This window comes from Saccostrea cucullata, unplaced genomic scaffold (genome assembly GCF_032062105.1).
Source record: "Saccostrea cucullata isolate Sc308-1 unplaced genomic scaffold, CSIRO_AGI_Scuc_v1 ctg12660, whole genome shotgun sequence".
NCBI lineage: Eukaryota > Metazoa > Mollusca > Bivalvia > Ostreida > Ostreidae > Saccostrea > Saccostrea cuccullata.
Window position 1 is genome coordinate 1 of NW_026922270.1, and position 18753 is coordinate 18753.

Here is an 18753-nt window from a genome sequence, read left to right on the forward strand (position 1 = left end):
TTCATTTCATCAAGTTTAAGATTTTTGGAACAGGTGTTAAATTCATATACACAGTTTTTTTTTAATATTTCAAATAGAATTGAATACAAATTCTGTCAAAGCAAACCCAGTTTGCCATTACACTGACAGCTTTCGACTTGTTTACAATGTACGAGTATTTCCTTGTAAATCTTTGATTATTTATCCAACTCTTCATACATTATTTAAACTAACTTGATTCTTCATTTTTTTCAAAAAGCTTTCACAAAAAATTATTTTACTATTTTGTTATTTTCTCCGTTTGGAAGAGGATTTAAACCCCCCCCCCCCCATTCAATGAATATCCCATGCTCAAATTGGCCCAGTCGTTCTATAGAATAAAACTGAAAGGTGAAAATTTTACAGCCGTAAGCCAAGAAAGGAAAAAGGATTGAAATGATAATTGGAAGATATATCTTTTATTAAATCAATAACTGTATTATAAATATGAAATCAGTCTCTTTTTCAATGTGTATTACATTGTAGATCATTACTTTTGAATATTACAATCATTTTGTAAGCACATGCCAATGGGATGTAAGGCTTTAGTGAAAATCAAATTTTATATCAACTATTTATGACATTCAATTACAAGTTATTTGTAACACTCATCTTCTAATAATTCGGTAATAATTTAACAAATCACACATCATTTAAAATGTCCCACATATTTCTTCATCCTGAATTTGAAATGCCCTTACAATCTCTTGTCTTGTCAATGGTGGTGATTATGTCTTTCCATTCTCTGAAACAAAAATAAAGAAACAGTTTAATATTTCACATCTACTGTACATTCTTATAAAATGTAAAACTTTCAACAATTCAATCGGTTTTAAGTCCTAAGCATAATTATTTATATTTATTGTTGAACAATACTAATGTAAATTGATCTACCCACAGCATAAATACAGTTTTTTCTTAGAAAAATTGCTATCCCCCCCTCTGTCTTTTGCCCTGATCCTGGATGAGCAAATACATGTATTAATAATTTTTTCTTTACTGATTCAACACCTTAAAAGTAACTAGGGGGTAGGGCATCCTAGCAATACCAGGGGTCCTGAGTTAACATGTTGCCATTGGATCCCTAGCATATTTCATAAAATATTTATGGGCTTGTTTCTCTCATTGAGAAGCACCATTAATTTAAAGCTTTTATAAACAGTTTGATAATGTAAACAACAAGGATTCAGTTGACATCTAAATTGCATGTGTTACAAATTGTTTATCATAGAATGGCTTAATGTGATTGGTTGATAGATAAGAAAGACACTCTAGATTTGTAATTTTTCCAAAAGACGTCCTTTTAGTCAGCACATGAATATTGAATGAGATTTGTCAGGGGTCCAAGGGCAACATATTGACTTAGGACCCCCTGGCACTGTGAAGGGCAGTGCGTCTTTAACATCACTACATTAATGTATCAACACTGTAAGACTGTATGCTTTTAATTGATAATTAACCAATCAATATTTGTTTGATGCTTAAAACATGCACATATCATTACACATGAAAACTTTATCTTGCTAAGATAAAGATCTATAAAAGAGGTATCCTATGCATGAAAAATCATTTAATCTTAATTCTTACCAAATTCTGTATTACCATTAAATTTCAATAACACGTATTTAATCTTAGACAATAGTTCTTCTTCAATAATTGGGTATTACCCAGTATTTAAGGACTAGGAATTACCCAGTATTAATTGAAAACCAGAAGTCTCTGTCGAGACTGTAGCTCTACTGCTTTTTATTTATAACAAAGGAAAAGTAAGCAGTTGGGACTTTAAACTTTACAACAGCAATAAATAGAATAATAATTCTTGAGTAGCTTTTAATAAAATTTTACAGTACATGTGCATTCAAAATTTAAATCACCATGGCAACAGTATTCATCAAAATAAAAAACAAAGGAAAAAAAAGGACAGTTTTGTATCTCAGTGTAGTCTACTTACATGCCACATTATATTATACTCAGACTAAACTGTATTTTGAATAGCATTTTAAAAGTATTTCACAGAGATTTCTTTTTTTAGTAACCACTGCAACACCATTTATCAAAATCAAAAACCAATAAAAAGAATTATGTACCTTAGTGTAGTCTTGTGTGCTAAGTTATATTTAAATCAGACCAAAACTGTAGGAGGAGTAGCAATTTGAATGTTTTTTCTAAATTTCTATTTTTAGTAGTCACGGCAACACTATTTATCAAAATCAAAAAATGATATTTAAGGAATGACTCTAATTCTTGGCCATATTATCGAGTATAATCTGGTTTGGGTCAGTTTACGCTTTATAATCCGCGAAGCGGATTATAAACAAGAGGCCCAGGGGCCACAGCGCTCACCTGAGCACATCGGGCTTGAATTTACTCCCCCCCCCCCTTCCAGGCGTTCAACATTTGAACAAACTAGAATCTACACTACCTGAGGATGATTCCATATAAATACCCCGGGTATCACTAATCATAGCTTTGAAGTACTTGAAAAAAGTTTTTTAAAGGTTTCCCTATATATCCCTATGTAAAACTTGGGTCGGCCATTTTGGCCCCACCCTATCCCCAGGGTCGGGGGTCATGATTTGAAAAAACTTGAATCTACACTACCTAGGATGATTCCACATGAGTTCTGATCTTTCCTGGCCCAGTGGTAAATTGAGAAGGATTTTTAAATATATTTCCTATATATTCCTATGTAAAACTTGGGTCGGCCATTTTGGCCCCACCCTTGCCCCGGGGGTCATGATTTGAACAAACTTGAATCTACACTACCTGAGGATGATTTCACATGAGTTTCATCTTTCCTGTTCTAGTGGTTCTTGAGAAGAAGATTTTTAAAGATTTTTCTTATATATTCCTATGTAAAACTAGGGTCGGCCATTTTGGCCCCATCCTTGCCCCGGGGGTCATGATTTGAACAAACTTGAATCTACACTACCTGAGGATGATTCCACATGAATTTCATCTTTCCTGGCCCAGTGGTTCTGGAGAAGAAGATTTTTAAAGATTTTTCTTATATATTCCTATGTAAAACTTGGGTCGGCCATTTTGGCACCACCCTTGCCCCGGGGTCATGATTTGAACAAACTTGAATTTAAACTACCTGAAGATGATTCAACATGAGTTTCATCTTTCCTGTTCTAGTGGTTCTAGAGAAGAAGATTTTTAAAGATTTTTCCTATATATTCCTATGTAAAACTTTGGTCGGCCATTTTGGCCCCACCCTAGCCCCGGGGGTCATGATTTGAACAAACTTTGAATCTACACTACCTGAGGATGCTTCCACATGAGTTTCATCTTTTCTAGCCCAGAAGTTCTGGAGAAGAAGATTTTTAAAGGTTTTCTTATATATTCCTATGTAAAACTTGGGTCGGCCATTTTGGCCCCACCCTTCCCCCGGGGGTCATGATTTGAACAAACTTGAATCTACACTACCTGAGGATGATTCCACATGAGTTTCATCTTTCCTGGCCCATTGGTTCTGGAGAAGAAGATTTTTAAAGATTTTTCCTATATATTCCTATGTAAACTTTGGGTCGGCCATTTTGGCCCCACCCTTCCCCATGGGGTCATATTTGATAAACTTGAATCTACACTACATGAGGATGCTTCCACATGAGTTTCATCTTTCCTGGCCCAGCGGTTCTGGAGAAGAAGATTTTTTAAAAATGCCATTAATTTTTAACAAATTCATGATTATCTCCCTTGGAAAAGGGTGTGGCCCTTCATTTTAACAAACTTGAAACCCCTTCACCCAAGGATACTTTGTGCCAAGTTTGGTTGAAATTGGCCCAGTGGTTCTTGAGAAGAAGATGAAAATGTGAAAAGTTTACAACAACGACAACGACTACGACGACGACAACAACGACAGACAACGGACAAATTTTGATCAGAAAAGCTCACTTGAGCCTTCGGCTCAGGTGAGCTAAAAAGCGTAAACTAACCCAAACCAGATTATACTCGATAATATGGCCAGAATTTAAAGTCATTCCTTATAATTTAATTTTAAAACAATTAAACAACTTCTGAAGTAAAATTGTGTTGCTTTTTATAAGTTCAAATTTACCGCGCAATAATACAACCGTAGTAATGGAAGTGATTTGAAGCGAGGGGAGGTAATGACTGATACATAGATCTAGCAGCCATGATGTTTGTTTACATGAGGTAAGAACGAGTAATTGATTAAAGTTGAAGGTACATTTATTAAATCTGGAATTTTCCATGGATTCCGAGGACTGGAAATGAGGGGATTGTATGGATATGATGATTAAGCTGGTCGTAGGGGGGTGTGTCCCCTATACCAAACCAGATTATACAAAATGTTATGCGTTCCTTTTGGAAATCAACCAATAGATGCGAGAATACAAATAAAATTAAATTATATAGAATTACCGGTATGTATTTTAGTGTAGTCTACTTGTGTGCCAAGTGATATGAAATCAGACCAAAACTGTAGGAGGAGTAGCATTTTGAAAAATTGTTTACAGACGAAAAGACAGCTAGACATACCGACGAACAGAAGACAGACACATTACTACCCCATGAGCGTTTCTGGTCCAAAAAGCACTAAATGTTTAGGATATTTTCTTGATACATGTTTACTTGTAAAAAAAGCAATGAAAAATTGTGTTACAATATACTGTATATACATTTACATGTATAAAAGAAAATTCTCTTTATGTTCTGTTTATAATTTTGAAAAACTATTCATTCTTTCATACTGTCACCATGGTGTAAAAGACAGTCTTTAATTAATTTGTAGCAGGGTCAGAAATTCATACATTGTAGTTCTTTTCATGCAATTGTGAATTGATAACTGGTACTTGGAGGAAAAAAGGACAGCAAACTACTGGTATGTTGTCTTTACACATATCTCATGCCTAGCAAGCAAGAACCCCAGCTTAAAAATCTTATGTAAATATATACTTGATGAAATGCTTTAACAATCTGGACAAATACAAGGGCCCAAGGGCCTTGAATCGCTCTAACTGATAAATTGTATAACCTATCACTTGTATTTGAAGCCTCTAACCCCTAAGTATCCTGAAGACCAAAGTTGCATCACCTGACAAAGTTTGATGATTCTTAGCCAATTAGGACTACTTCTTGGTCTATATTCTTGGAAAACCCAAAATGCATCATCTGACACAGTTTGATTATTCTAAGCCAACAAATACCTAACATACTTAAATATAGCTAAAAAATCTCAAAAGTATGTCACTGTGACCTACTTTTTGGTCGACATTCTCTGAAAACCCAAGATGCATCAACTGACAAAGTTTGATGATTCTAAGCCAGTAAGTACCGGAGACACTTAAATATAGCCATAAAATGTCGAAAGTAAGTCACCATGACCTACATTTTACTCGACATTTTTCAGAGTCCAAAGATGCATCTGCTGACTAAGTTTGATAATTCTAAGCCAATAAATACCTGAGATATTCAAAAGTAGGTCATTGTGACCTACTTTTCAGACGACTTTCTCCAAAAACCCAAGATGCATCAACTGACTAAGTTTGATGATTCTAGGCCACTAAACACCTAAGATACTTAAATATAGCCATAAAATGTCGAAAGTAGGTCACCGTGACCTAATTTTTGGTCGTCACTCTCCGAATACCCAAGATGCATCAACTGACAAAGTTTGATGATTCTAAGCCAATAAATACCGGAGATACTTAAATATAGCGATAAAATGTCAAAGTCGGTCACCGTGTATTTTGGTTGTCACTCTCACAGTGACCTGACAAAGTTTGATGATTCTAAGCCAATAAGTACCGGAAATACATAAATATAGCCATAAAATATTGAAAGTAGGTCACCGTGACCTAATTTTTGGTCGTCCTTTCAGAAAACCCAAGATGCATCAACTGACAAAGTTTGATGATTCTAAGCCAATAAATACCTTAAAAAAAACTGAAATATAGCCATAAAATGTCAAAAGTAGGTCACCGTGACCTAATTTTTGGTCGTCACTCTCCGAAAATCCAAGATGCATCAACTGACAAAGTTTGATGATTCTAAGCCAATAAATACCTTAGATACTTAAATATAGCCATAAAATGTCGAAAGTAGGTCACTGTGACCTACATTTTGGTCGACATTTTTCAGAGTCCCAAGATGCCTCTCCTGACCAAGTTTGATGATTTTAGGTCTAAAGGTAATCAAAATATGCCTTTTAAACAATTTGAAAACATATGTCTGCAAAATTCTAAAAGTAGGTCACATTGACCTACTTTTTCTTAAATATGTTTTAAGGTCCCAAGATGCAGCAACTTACAAGATTTGATGATTCTAACCCTTTCAGTGCCTGAAATAATGGGATTAAATGTTTTAAAAAGGTTAAGTCATAAAGTTCAAAAAGTAGGTCACGGTGACCTACTTTTAAGTTGACGTTGTTGAAGGACCCAAGATGCATCACTGGCTTAAGTTTCATGATCATAGGCCTTAAAGTGTCCAAAATATGCCTTCAAATCAATTTGAAAACAAATGCCCGCAAAATTAAAAAAGTAGGTCACCGTGACTTACTTTTAGAGTTAACATGATGTGAAGTCTAAGATGCATCAACTTACAAGATTTGATGATCCTAGTCCTTATAGTAAGCAAAATATAAACATTTTTATAAATTGTAAATTTAGGTCAACTTTAAAGTGACCTTGAGACCACGCCCTCTGCCCCAGGGTCATGCCTTGAACAATTTTTAATCTTGAACATATCCTGATCCTTGTATGCAAGTTTGGTGAAAATCTGCCTGGCGGTTCTGGAGAAGAATTTTTAGCAACTAGTACTTTTGGTTTTGTTTTCCTGATTATCTCCCCTTGTTTTAGGGTCCCAACCCTTATTTTAGTATAAATGGTAGCCCTTGGGCAAAGGATAATCTGTGGCAAATTTGGTACTGATTGGCCAAAGGGTTCTTGAGTTATGGCCCATATTCTAAAAAGTTAACGCACACCGCACACCGCACAAATGGCCATAGCATTAGCTCTTTGAGCCTTTGGCTCAGAAGAGCTAATAAAGAGTACTAGCCTGCAATCCTAATAAGTAATACTGTAAATGAATTTTATTTGGCATGTATGATAGTAAATGGCGGGTTTTAATTTTCAATGTTAGCAAAAATTTGATTTTGCACTTTTTGAATGTGCTTTATATGAAAATATCTACACCGGGTACATTTTTAATGATGTACTTGATTAAGAGGAAGCTGCTTTCAGTGAAAGGTGGTCAAAAGAATACACAGCAAAATGTAATACGTTTACAGTATACATGTCCTGCATAAAAAATACGCTGAAAGAAATGTTTCATTTACATTAAGAAAATCATTATAATGTTAAAGAAAAAGCTACCTGATACTGTATAGCGGGTTTTCTTGACGGGTGTAAAATTTAGCGTTTTGCCTGCTCAAAGGTATGCCAATAATTTTGGCGTAATTTATTTAGCGGACACAAAGTTTCAGCTCTTTGCAGATGAACACTAAGAATAGTACAGACTATTTTAGTGATTAAAGTTTTAGCTGCCTCCGATCAAAACGCCAAAATAAGCTAAAATTAGCATCCCACTAAAATAACCCACTATATGGTACTTCTTTTCAACATATTGAATGGTATTCAATGAAGAAGTATATAAAAAAAAATTATTTTATGATTTTTATAGCTATTCATCACTCTGTTTTAATTGACCAGAATAAGTCAATTTGGGGGTACTACTTGTACTTTTAAATAGCAATCCATTTTCAGTTCATTTATATTAAATGCCTTTTTTGTGAGAATAGCAGACATCATATCTGATTCTGAGGGATTCCAAGGTAATAATGATTAGATAAATGTGTTTTAAAACCCACCAGGCCAAAATAAAATTATAGTTTGTTTGGAATTGCCTCCCACCTCATTGAAATGCCCTCTCCTGAAAAAATTTTATTGACCATAAGTAGGAAGATTTTTTTTTTTATTCAATCAATTTTTTGCCCATTACATGTATCACATGCACGATACAAAAAAACTTAAATATAGTGTCAGATCTATGTAAAATTAGATTTTTTTTGTTGATGGTAGGTACTTTTATTTACTGTTTACTGAGATTTTTATCAAAAATTTAAAATTTATCTTCAATTAAAAAAAAAAAAAAAAATTACCCCTCCCTCCCTCCTGTGGTTCATTCTACCTATTCCCACTTTTTGAAAATCAGGTAGAAAAATGTAAGATTTTATGTGGGGATAGGTGGAATTTTTTTGTAAACAAATAATTAATTATGTTCTTAAGTTTACGTATTAAGTTGCTTTTTTTTAATGAAGATCTTTTTATTTATTCAAAAATTCGAAATAAATCATATTTTCTCATAGATGTATTCGTTATTTTCTGTCTAAAGATGTACAAAATACAGGTAAATCTAAACATCTATTGTTATTTGCAAGTGGGAATAGGTGGAATTGAGATTTTTAAAAAGTGGGAATAGCTAGAAGACACCCCTCCTGTGTCTGAAACCCTTCAGGCGGCAATTCCAAACAAACAATGTTTTAAGGATGGCCCCACGGTACTGAAGAATTTTCTTGTATAAGTTGTTATATGATAATCATAAGTTTCCAACAATATTAAAGAACAAAATTGCTAATGTAGGCATATAAGCTTGAGGACAGATGTTCCTATTTCAGAGATTAATTCTGTTTCATAACTCAGTCTAATAACCCACAAAGGAAACTCATTAATTTTAAATGTTCACCTGCGATTTTACTAGGCAAAGGAAGCAAGCAATTACAAAGGAAGGTGCATAATGGTTAACCTTGCCCAAAGCATTCAAATGAGGAAAGGTATTGACCACCAATAAAGCCTACCTGTTAATGCTGTCTATACCTCGCTTTCTCCATTGACTATAGTATAATAAACAAATAAAATGTTATTTTCTCGTAATTTTTTTAACACTACATTTAGAACACCTACCAGATAGATTGCCACATCTAACATGTACATGTTTATTTAATAATAAGATGTTTTAGCTACAAATACAATATCATGCATTTCAAAATCACATTTATCTAATGCATCACTGCCATGCATTAAATCAGCAATTCAAAAGGCATGTGGTTGGCAATATTAAACATAATTGCTAGTCTTTTAAAAAATCTCTTACATCCTACAGTTTTAGCAACTAATACCTTGAAGGCTTACTTAAAATGTGAAAATATGCAGAATACTAAAAAAGTACAATTTATTTTTATCCAAGAGAAACAAAAAAAAAAAAAAAAAAAATTCTAAAAAAAAAGGAAAAAAAGGGAAATTTTATCCTATTATCAAAATTTCCAACAAATCTCATATTAAAAAGAAAGTCAAAGTTGGCTTTTCTTTATTTCTTCTTTATAAAATCGCCACATTAATTGAAACATAGCCTTTCTTCATTGTCAGTATAATATCTAAAGCTGCTGATACCCACATAAAGACTGAATATATGGCATGGTCATATGCTGTAATTAGAGATTGATTGAATGTACCCCAATATAAAAGGTGATATTGCCCTAGCATCTTAGATTTTTTTGCTCAGTTTCAATTTCATTCACTTTTGATATCACACATTCAGGTAATGGACAAATTTCAATCAGGGATACATTTACTCTGTTGAAACTCTGCATTAGTAGGCTAATGAAACTTGTGTACTTAGAAAATGAATAAATGGAACTTAGAAAATAAATATTTAAAAGTATCTGTGTAGAATCTGTGTAAAATAGCAATACAAATGTGTTCATTCTTTTCTATGCATTCCCTTTTCTGTAAAACATATTGGTAAGAAAAAAAGTGAAATAGTAATTCATGTTTTTAGTCATCACATATTGATGATATGCTGAGTAAAAAATTGGTAACATTTTAATGATTTATTCATGAGTCATAATAAGCATGAGAGTGGTGTTTGCCACGTTGACTCTTCGAATGGAAGCAATTTATATATGTGACAAAGGAAAAGCAACAGTTTACGAAACATCTGTACCTTCTTTTGGATAGAGTGTCTAGCAGAAAAAAATCAAATATGACACAACATCACAAAGTGCTTTGAGGTTAATTTGAAAAATCACACTTCAACTCATTTTTGCACAAAAACCAAGGAAATATTAGTAAAATATATTAAGTTAATGCACAGAGTTAGTCAAGAGGAACAACTCAACAGCATACCTCTAACATTTCTTTTCCTATTTCAGCTGGAGACAATGTGACTGTGACACCAGCTGCTTTTAATGTCTCTATTTTTTCATCTGCTCCTCCTTTTCCTCCGGCAATAATGGCTCCAGCGTGGCCCATCCTTCTGCCTGGAGGGGCAGTTAAACCAGCAATAAAGGAAACTACTGGTTTGGCATTTGGACCCTGCAAAATTTAAATGAATGCACTTAATTATTAACAAAATTCATATCTCTTGACATAACTTTTTTTCATTTTAACTTTGTAAAAAATTTTTTTTATATGTTTTGCATTAAGTCTGTTGTACCTGACTGTGGTTATGTGTGACTTACATGGTTATTATTTCTCAGATACTCTGCTGCTTTTTCTTCTGCCCCACCTCCAATCTCACCAATCAGAATTATTCCTAGGTTTAAGAACATTGACAAAATCTCAATGAAATCCCTTTCATTTTTCAACTAAAGCTAAAATGTTTAAAAAAAACTTTTAAATCATGTAAATAAAATTAACTTATGCTTTAATATGGTGTTGATTTTTAACTTCATTTTCTGAGGATAATTTAAGATCTCTCACAACTAACTTCCCTCCAGGTATTTGTGTGTTTATCATGTTTAAAGAATTTACTGAAATGGAAACTCTTAACATATTGTTTTCTTAAACTCCATCACTTAGCATACATCAGTTCATACCTTCTGTTTTAGGATCAGCTAAAAACACCTCCAAACAATCGATAAAATTGGTTCCATTAAAAGGATCACCCCCAATTCACACACACACAGGGTCTGACCCAGACCTGTTTGTGTGGTCTGATGGACCGCTTCGTAGGTCAGGGTCCCAGAGCGAGACACAATTCCTATACATCCTCTCTGATGGATGTGCCCTGGCATGATGCCAATCTTACACTCTCCTGGCTGTAAATACAAACAACTGTCATGTATATTTTATCCAAGAAAAAATTAAATATTTTCCTATAAAGTACTTATAACTATCATTAAAAGAGCAAATATTTTCTTTTAATATTCTCTCTCAATATAACAGATGACTGTACTATTTGCAACATTTACTAGTACACTCTTTTGAAACCTATATGCTTGTTCTCATATCTAGGAAAAGATAATTCTGCCAATGATTAATTTCAGAAAGAAAAATTTGACTATTAGTAATCTAAATTTTTCTCAGAAGAAAGTAATGACAATTTCAACTTTAAAACTAAAACTATGTTCCATTCAGTGAATGAATCAGTTCCTGGACCTACTTTAATTATTCCTGGACAGTTTGGTCCAATAAGTCTAGTCTTAGCCTGGCGTACTAATTTATGTTTGACTTTGACCATATCCTGCTGGGGAATTCCTTCTGTTATACAAACAACTAGAGGGATTTCCGCATCAATTGCTTCGTTAATGGCAGCTGCTGCAAATGGTGGTGGAACATAAATAACTGAAGCATCACAGTCTGTCTTGTCCTTTGCCTGTAGCGGATAAAGGATATGGTGAAATTATTCCAATAGCTAGACTGTCATGTATGCAGTGTTCGAAATTAGCGTCGGTCCGTCGGTCCTGCGCCGACGTTCAAACGGAAGGACTCATGTATAGTATGACTAAATGGGTCCTTGAAATGATTTTGGGCCGATGATGATTTGCGAAGAAAGAAGGCCTAAAAAATATGTTTCTATCCCATAATCCGACCGACACAATCAATTTGCTACCATAACTGTGACAGTTTCAATCATGTGATGCACTTTTTATAAAGAATGTTAATTGTAGCTTTAGTTGAAATATAAATATGTTGTCCTAGTCAACCTTTACTTAAATATGAAGGGAAATGATCATTTTTATATCATCAAGCATTTCCTCCCCCAATTTCTTTAGCTTCGTTTTCTATCGCTAGACAGCCATGTTGGGTGCCTACTGTAAATATCCCACCTGGTTACTTCAGTCCTGGGATGTTTGGCCCTATTTATTGAGGTATTTAGGGAAAGTGAAAATGAATGTTTTAAATGGAAACTTTATTATGCTTCCATATTGAGATTGTACATTAGGCAAAAATAAACCCCACAGACAGACTCTGTTTTTGGGGGGAAATGTTACATAAAACAAAAAGTATGTTTGCAGTAATATTAACATATTTTTTTTTTGTTAAATAACATAATTTTCTTTATTGGTAAGGAATCGATAAACTTACCAAGATTGTCTATTAAAGTTTATTTTCCCAAAATATTTGATGGTATAATTTTTCGGCCTATGCTGCCTTGGAAGGAATTGTGTAGACCCTTTATCAGTGGGTCCTTTGGACCCACAGAAAATAATTCTGAATTTCGAACACTGCATGTATGACTCAAATACATTTAATTTCTGTAAGTTTGAACCCAATGCAGCTAATAGCTTTCCATTTTAAAATAGATTTTCAACAATGTAAATGTAAAACTTTTATTTCATTTTACTAACATGCTATACTGTAAAATCACATTTTTTCACGGGGTAAAATTTTTGTGGTTTGAGGAAAAACTCCTGGTTCGTGGGGATTTGAATTCATGGATGAAGAATTGCTTAGTAGTTAAGAACATTTTACATTTCGTAGTGGACATGAATTCGTAGGTCTATTCATACCTCGAAAACAACGAAAATTAACCCCATACGAAAATTTGCGATTTCACAGTATTTCCTTTTTTATTTCATTTACATGTAAGTAATATGTGTTACAAGAAGCCAACTGAAACTGTACTTACCTCCTGAACTGAATTAAAGACAGGAAGACCTAAGTGGACTTGGCCCCCTTTTCCGGGGGAGACACCTCCAACCATCCTCGTCCCATACTCAATGGCTTGCTGACTGTGTATGGTTCCCTGTGGAGAAAAAACAAAAACTTTAGTACACAGTAATTAGGCTGAAATCACTGCTTGTACATGTTGAAAAGTCATTTTAATTTTGTTTCAGATTTGCTGCATCAAGTACTTTACTTCTTCATATTTGTTATCTAATATTATGTTACTTTTATCAAATAAGCAGGATTTGAAATTCAGGCTCGTCACCTTGTCATTTTCATTTGAATGTTTTTGGCCGACCTGGTTTTGAATCTGGTTTGCATTAATGACGAACTAGTGACAAGTTTGGAACCATCGGCAAACCTCAGCTGATTCTGTCACCTTCATCAAACCTTGGTTGTACCAGGATACTTACGATTCTACGCATAACATTTGTGATAAGGCTGTCTGTTTATGGCTTAGGGAAAATGTAATGCTATGAAAATGATAATAAACAAGCATCTGACCTATGACAAAAATCTTTGAAAGCAATAAAGGTAATGCTAAGAGTGACACTTACTAAGAAACATGCGCTTAGTATCTTTACATAATCGACTGCCGTCATGAGAAAAGGGCCCTTATCTTTTGACGTCACAATGCCCAGAAAACGACGTCAAAGTCGCGGTATTGTAAACACGGAAGTAATTTTTGTTGACTGCAACTTGTAAACAAGAAATAAAATTGAATTTCAAAGCGTAACAAAAATTTTAAACTTCATACGGACATTTTTTCATTGGTATATGATATATTTACAATTTAGTAAGTAAATTTATTCATAATTTTGTTTAAGTATTTAACTTGATGTAAATATATTGGGCATTGGGCATTCACGTTGCTAGCCCTGGAACAGCGATTAAAACGATGTCTATGCATGACTAAATTAAAGATGCTGCATATTTGTTTTCCGAGCAATTTACAAATGCTTATTTGAATTTTTAATTGATGCATGTTAAGAAATCTTAATATTAAAAGGTATATTCCATATAAATGTATATATTTTTTTCAAAGAGAGAGAGAGAGAGATCTATGATACATAGTAATTACCGTTCTAATAAGCACTACTTTTTCTGAAAAATATATAGCATAATTTAAAACGTAATTAGCCATTTTAATTTTAATCCATAGTTTATCATACCCATATACCCGATAACCAGCCTTCGGTGGACTGTCGATTTTAAAATGTGTGTTAAAAAAAGGGGGGGGGAACAAGCCAAAAAATCTCCGAATAAAAAGACCGGTAAAAGTTAAAGCTAAGAAACATAATCCATCTTTGTTTGAATAAAGATACTGGTAACATGGGAGATCCAAACCTTTTACATAAACAATAAATATTTTTTTTACTAAATTAACAGTAATAGAATATGCTAAGGGGGGAAAATACGGATGATGGGGATGCCACGAAAATTTTGCTAAAATAAATTTTGTTTCAAAATCTAATTTAAAATGATCAAATAAATACATTCAAAGGAATCGTATGGTAAAAATTACTATTGTTTCAAATATTCTTAAAATGTTCCGATGAAATGAATAAATGAAATCCCACTCGAACCTGTTTTACAATATGTTAAGAAATTAAATACAGTTATTGTAGGCTTTTCCCAAATGCATTATACCCAATGTTGAAGAAATTAACAATGATGATTTTTATAAGTCAAAAAGGGGAAAAACGCTAAGCAATATACATAAGAATAAGACATACGCATTTCTGGATAACATCAAATACATCACTGAAAGAGCAAAATGTATGTGACAAATTGTTATGGGTATAATTTCCAAAAGTTATGAAAGTGTTTAAAATCTTTAAAAACTTTAATGAGCGTGAAAATATATCACTCACTTTTCATGATATGCAATAAATAATATAAGTCACATTTTGCGTTGCAAATCTTCAACTCTGACACATGTATCAAAATACCCCAGCATATCTCGACATTAATTTCTTAAAGTTCCGAGATAAGACTTTATATCATAATCCTAACATGACTCTACGGAAAGTAATTAATAAACAAACACTAATTTTTCTTCCTTTAAATAAAATATTGGCCATTACAGTCGCACGCAAGTAGCAACGGAGGTTGGGGTGTACATTTAAAGCCCGCCCCCCCCCCCCCCCCCCACACACACACACACATACACACATTTTGTTGCATCATAGACAAATTTGTGCACTATAGGGCAAAAGAATAAGGAATAAGGCACTGTATTATGTTTGATTAAGAAAATTTGATACTGAAAGAAGACTGAACCTACCCCCCCCTCCCCAACGGCGAAATTGGATTCGAGTTTCGACACACACACCTTTTTTTTGGGGGGGGGGAGTAGTTTTTTTTAAAGGTAGATTTATTTTTTCCCCTATCTGAACCCCCCCCCCTCTTTTTCAAACGAGTTGTGTGGGGACATTCGAAGGTACGAGTCAAATGTTTTTTATTAATTTTGATATGTTTGGTATGTTCTGAAGTAATAACTAGGGGAAAATGGCTTGCCTAAATATTTTAGAGCGGTATACTATTACTTAATTAACAGCATCGCCTCATACAAAAAGCATTAACGTATATTGGACGTAATGTTCATTATAAGATAAGACATTCGCATCGAAAAGTGAAAAAACTATAAGGTATCAAGTTAATAAGCCATTGTCACGGAGGAAAATGAAAAAATGACCGTGCGTGGCCGTTAAAAGATTGTTTTGCTTGTCAAGGAAAATTTGGTAATTGAAAGTGCCCACAACTGTAAAAAATATAGCCCCCCCCCAACTGAAATGGCTTCCTAAGGGCCTGCCGTTCTTAGGTAAAAATATATTAGTATTCATTCAGCTGTTTCAAATAGATTTCGTCAAAATTTAGAACAGCACAATTCCCATCTCTTTGATTAAGTTATACAATATAATACATAAATCATTTTTTAGATCATAGTAGCGGTCCTTATAAGAATATACAAATGTTGTGTTTAAGTGAAACAGGGTACAGGTGCGACAAATTTTTTAAAAACAGTTAACGTGCAGAAATATTTCTAACCGATTTAATTGTGATTTACTTCTTTAAAAAATAAGAGTTAAAGACGGTTTCAAATTGAGGTATAAATTCAAGAAAGTTTCAATTTGAGGTACGGTATCTAAATCATTCATTTGTCCTTTATTTGCCTATTTAGTAGGTTTCTACTCCATAACTAAGACATGCGAAGAAAATGAATTATATAAACAATGGAAACCTAGAGCTTTAAACATTTTAAATAAAATATTCAAAAACGATTGATTGTATATTGTTTACGTCCCTCTAGGGAATTTTCCACTCATATGGAGACACCAACACTTGCTGGTGGAGAGCTACAAATTTTGTCCTATACTCGGCACTCAGGGCCTTTGAGCATTGAGTGATCTGTTTCGTGCCAGAACCTATTGCGACACGGGACCTCGGTCTCATCCGGAGGACCGGTCTCCACGTCCCACAGTGGGATTCGAACCGGCGACGTAAGGATTGATTCCTTACTTCCTTGCATGCAAGAAGGGAACGTATATTTTTTTCATGAATGTTTATTAAAGGAATAAACGTTTTAAAAAACAAGTTAACATATCTTGGCGTATCTGAATTTATTATTTCTCAATTGAATTCTTCGGTGATACCGAGAAAATACACGGTGTTTTTTTTTTATCGTAACAGTTATAGGGAATAAAGTTACGTGCGTGTATGTTGGTGAGTGGGTGCTGTCTAATAAGATTTTTTTTAAATATCAGGGATCGATGTGCTTTTTGCGAGGCGTGCCCCTATTTGGCGCGCGGTGTCCTTCCGCATCGGATCGGATTCTCTCTCTATATATATATTTCTTTCAATCTTTAAGTGTTACAAGTGCTTCATATATTTTATAAATTGAATTAGATTATTTTATATAAAAAGAATAATTTATATGGATATAAACAAATACTATTTTCCTTCAGATTATGTTATAAAGCATTCCTAGATTCTGTCTAGAACCCCCCCCCCTTTTTTTTTTTACGAAATTACCAGATCTGCTCTAAAATTAGCAGGAAAATAGTAATAATATACGAAATCCCTTAGGGATATACTAGTCGCTTGGAAGAAAAAAAAATTAAATACTTTCCCACGTTTTCAATTCTCAAAACGATTGAGGTTATTTTAACAACATGTAATATTTTTTTGAAAATTGAATTAGACGCAGGCGACGTCATAACGTTTTCACTGGGTAACGTCAAAGTTATTTTTGAAGCGTCTCACTAAAATGCTTATAAAATACCGAAAAAGTGAGATATTTTCAAAATTTATGTATATTTGCATTCAGAAAGAGTCCGGCTAACAAAATTTACCAAAAAGTCAATTTGTGAAAATTTGACCTTAAGGGCCCTATTCTTGTGACGGCAGTCAATCATATGTTTGTTAACAAATTGAATTCAGCACAATGTACTTATTTAAATTTAAGGTGCAGCCATATTGCCTATAAAGTAGCTCCGATTCAATAAAGGTTAACATGTTACAGCCAAGGTTAAAGGTCGAAGTACGAATCGCTAATGTTAGCTGCAGAACTGTAGCTCTCCGAAAAAATATTTTGACAGACTGGAGAGCTACAGTGCCACCCATTGAAAAAACTGTATATTTATTGCGCACAAAAAGTTGTGCTTAGTTCTGGATTAATTCTTCCAAATTCTTACCTCAATCGCAAAAAGATATTTTAAATGAAAATCCTTACTCTCCTATGAAGTACTCTCGTAGTTGACATCTGCACGAAGATCGTTGGACCAACTTATCTTGCAGACCAAAATGGCAGTATAAATAGACGAAATTTTCGATGATCTCCATTTCAGGGCCAGGAGAGCATTAACATTAATTATAAGGAATATTTTGTTGTGGAAACAGTGAAAGAATATGTAAGAACACAGAGTTAGTAATATTTTGAGATGACAGTTTACAAACATGGAGAAATGAATCGAGAAACAGCGCACTTTTTTGTGCGTAATAAATAAACAGTTTTTTCATTGGGTGGCACTGCAGCTCTCCAGTCTGTAAAATTTGTTTTTTTTGGAAAGCTACAGTTCTGCAGCTAAGCTGACGTGTGCCGAGTGGAGTTGGGAATATTCAGTAATATATTGTTTACATATTTTAAAATAAACTTGATAATTAGCATAGTAGTAAAAAAGTAATAAAATCTGCTTAATACATGTTGCTTGTCTTCACTTTGCAATAGAAAGTTCATCACTGATATTTTATTCAGGCAACATGAAATCCATTTCAACAACCAAGTACCAGTACCAAGGTTGCCCAAAATGGCGAGCACAAATTTTGATGTTTGGGCCCCGATTCTTTTGTGTATAGAGAGACCTGTTTTCCTGTGAATCCCTGGCAGAAAAACTTTGGGATTTTTTCGATCATCAATTTTTCCGGGGTTTTGGTGTAACATGATCTGACCCAGTTTTTTTCCCGCAAATAGTTTTTTTTCATATCATTTTAACTCTTCGTCCTTTTCATATGAAATCATAAATTTGGATAAAAATCAGTTAAATCCAAACTCTTTGTAAAATAAAAGTGATTATACACAATGCGTTAAAAATTGAATTCCTCAAAGCAATAGGCCTATTTTCCTAATAGAGGAAATTCGAAATGCCAGTGTCACCTTGGTAAATTGACGTCAAAATGCAATCCTAGATATGCATAAACCTTTATTTGTGTAAAATGGAAAAGGATTTTCGGGTTTAAAAATGCTTAAATATAATAACTTAATTAAATAATCTTACCCGAAATTCTACAAAAAAATTTTCCAGCCGCAGCCATCGTGGAAATT

At 33.7% G+C, this 18753-nt stretch overlaps 1 pseudogene; it reads right to left on the bottom strand.

Annotated features, from left to right (window-relative positions):
• Nucleotides 1–421: 421 nt before the first annotated feature.
• LOC134261504 (succinate--CoA ligase [ADP/GDP-forming] subunit alpha, mitochondrial-like) lies at nucleotides 422–18413 on the bottom strand (annotated as a pseudogene).
• Between the last annotated feature and the right edge of the window lie 340 nt (nucleotides 18414–18753).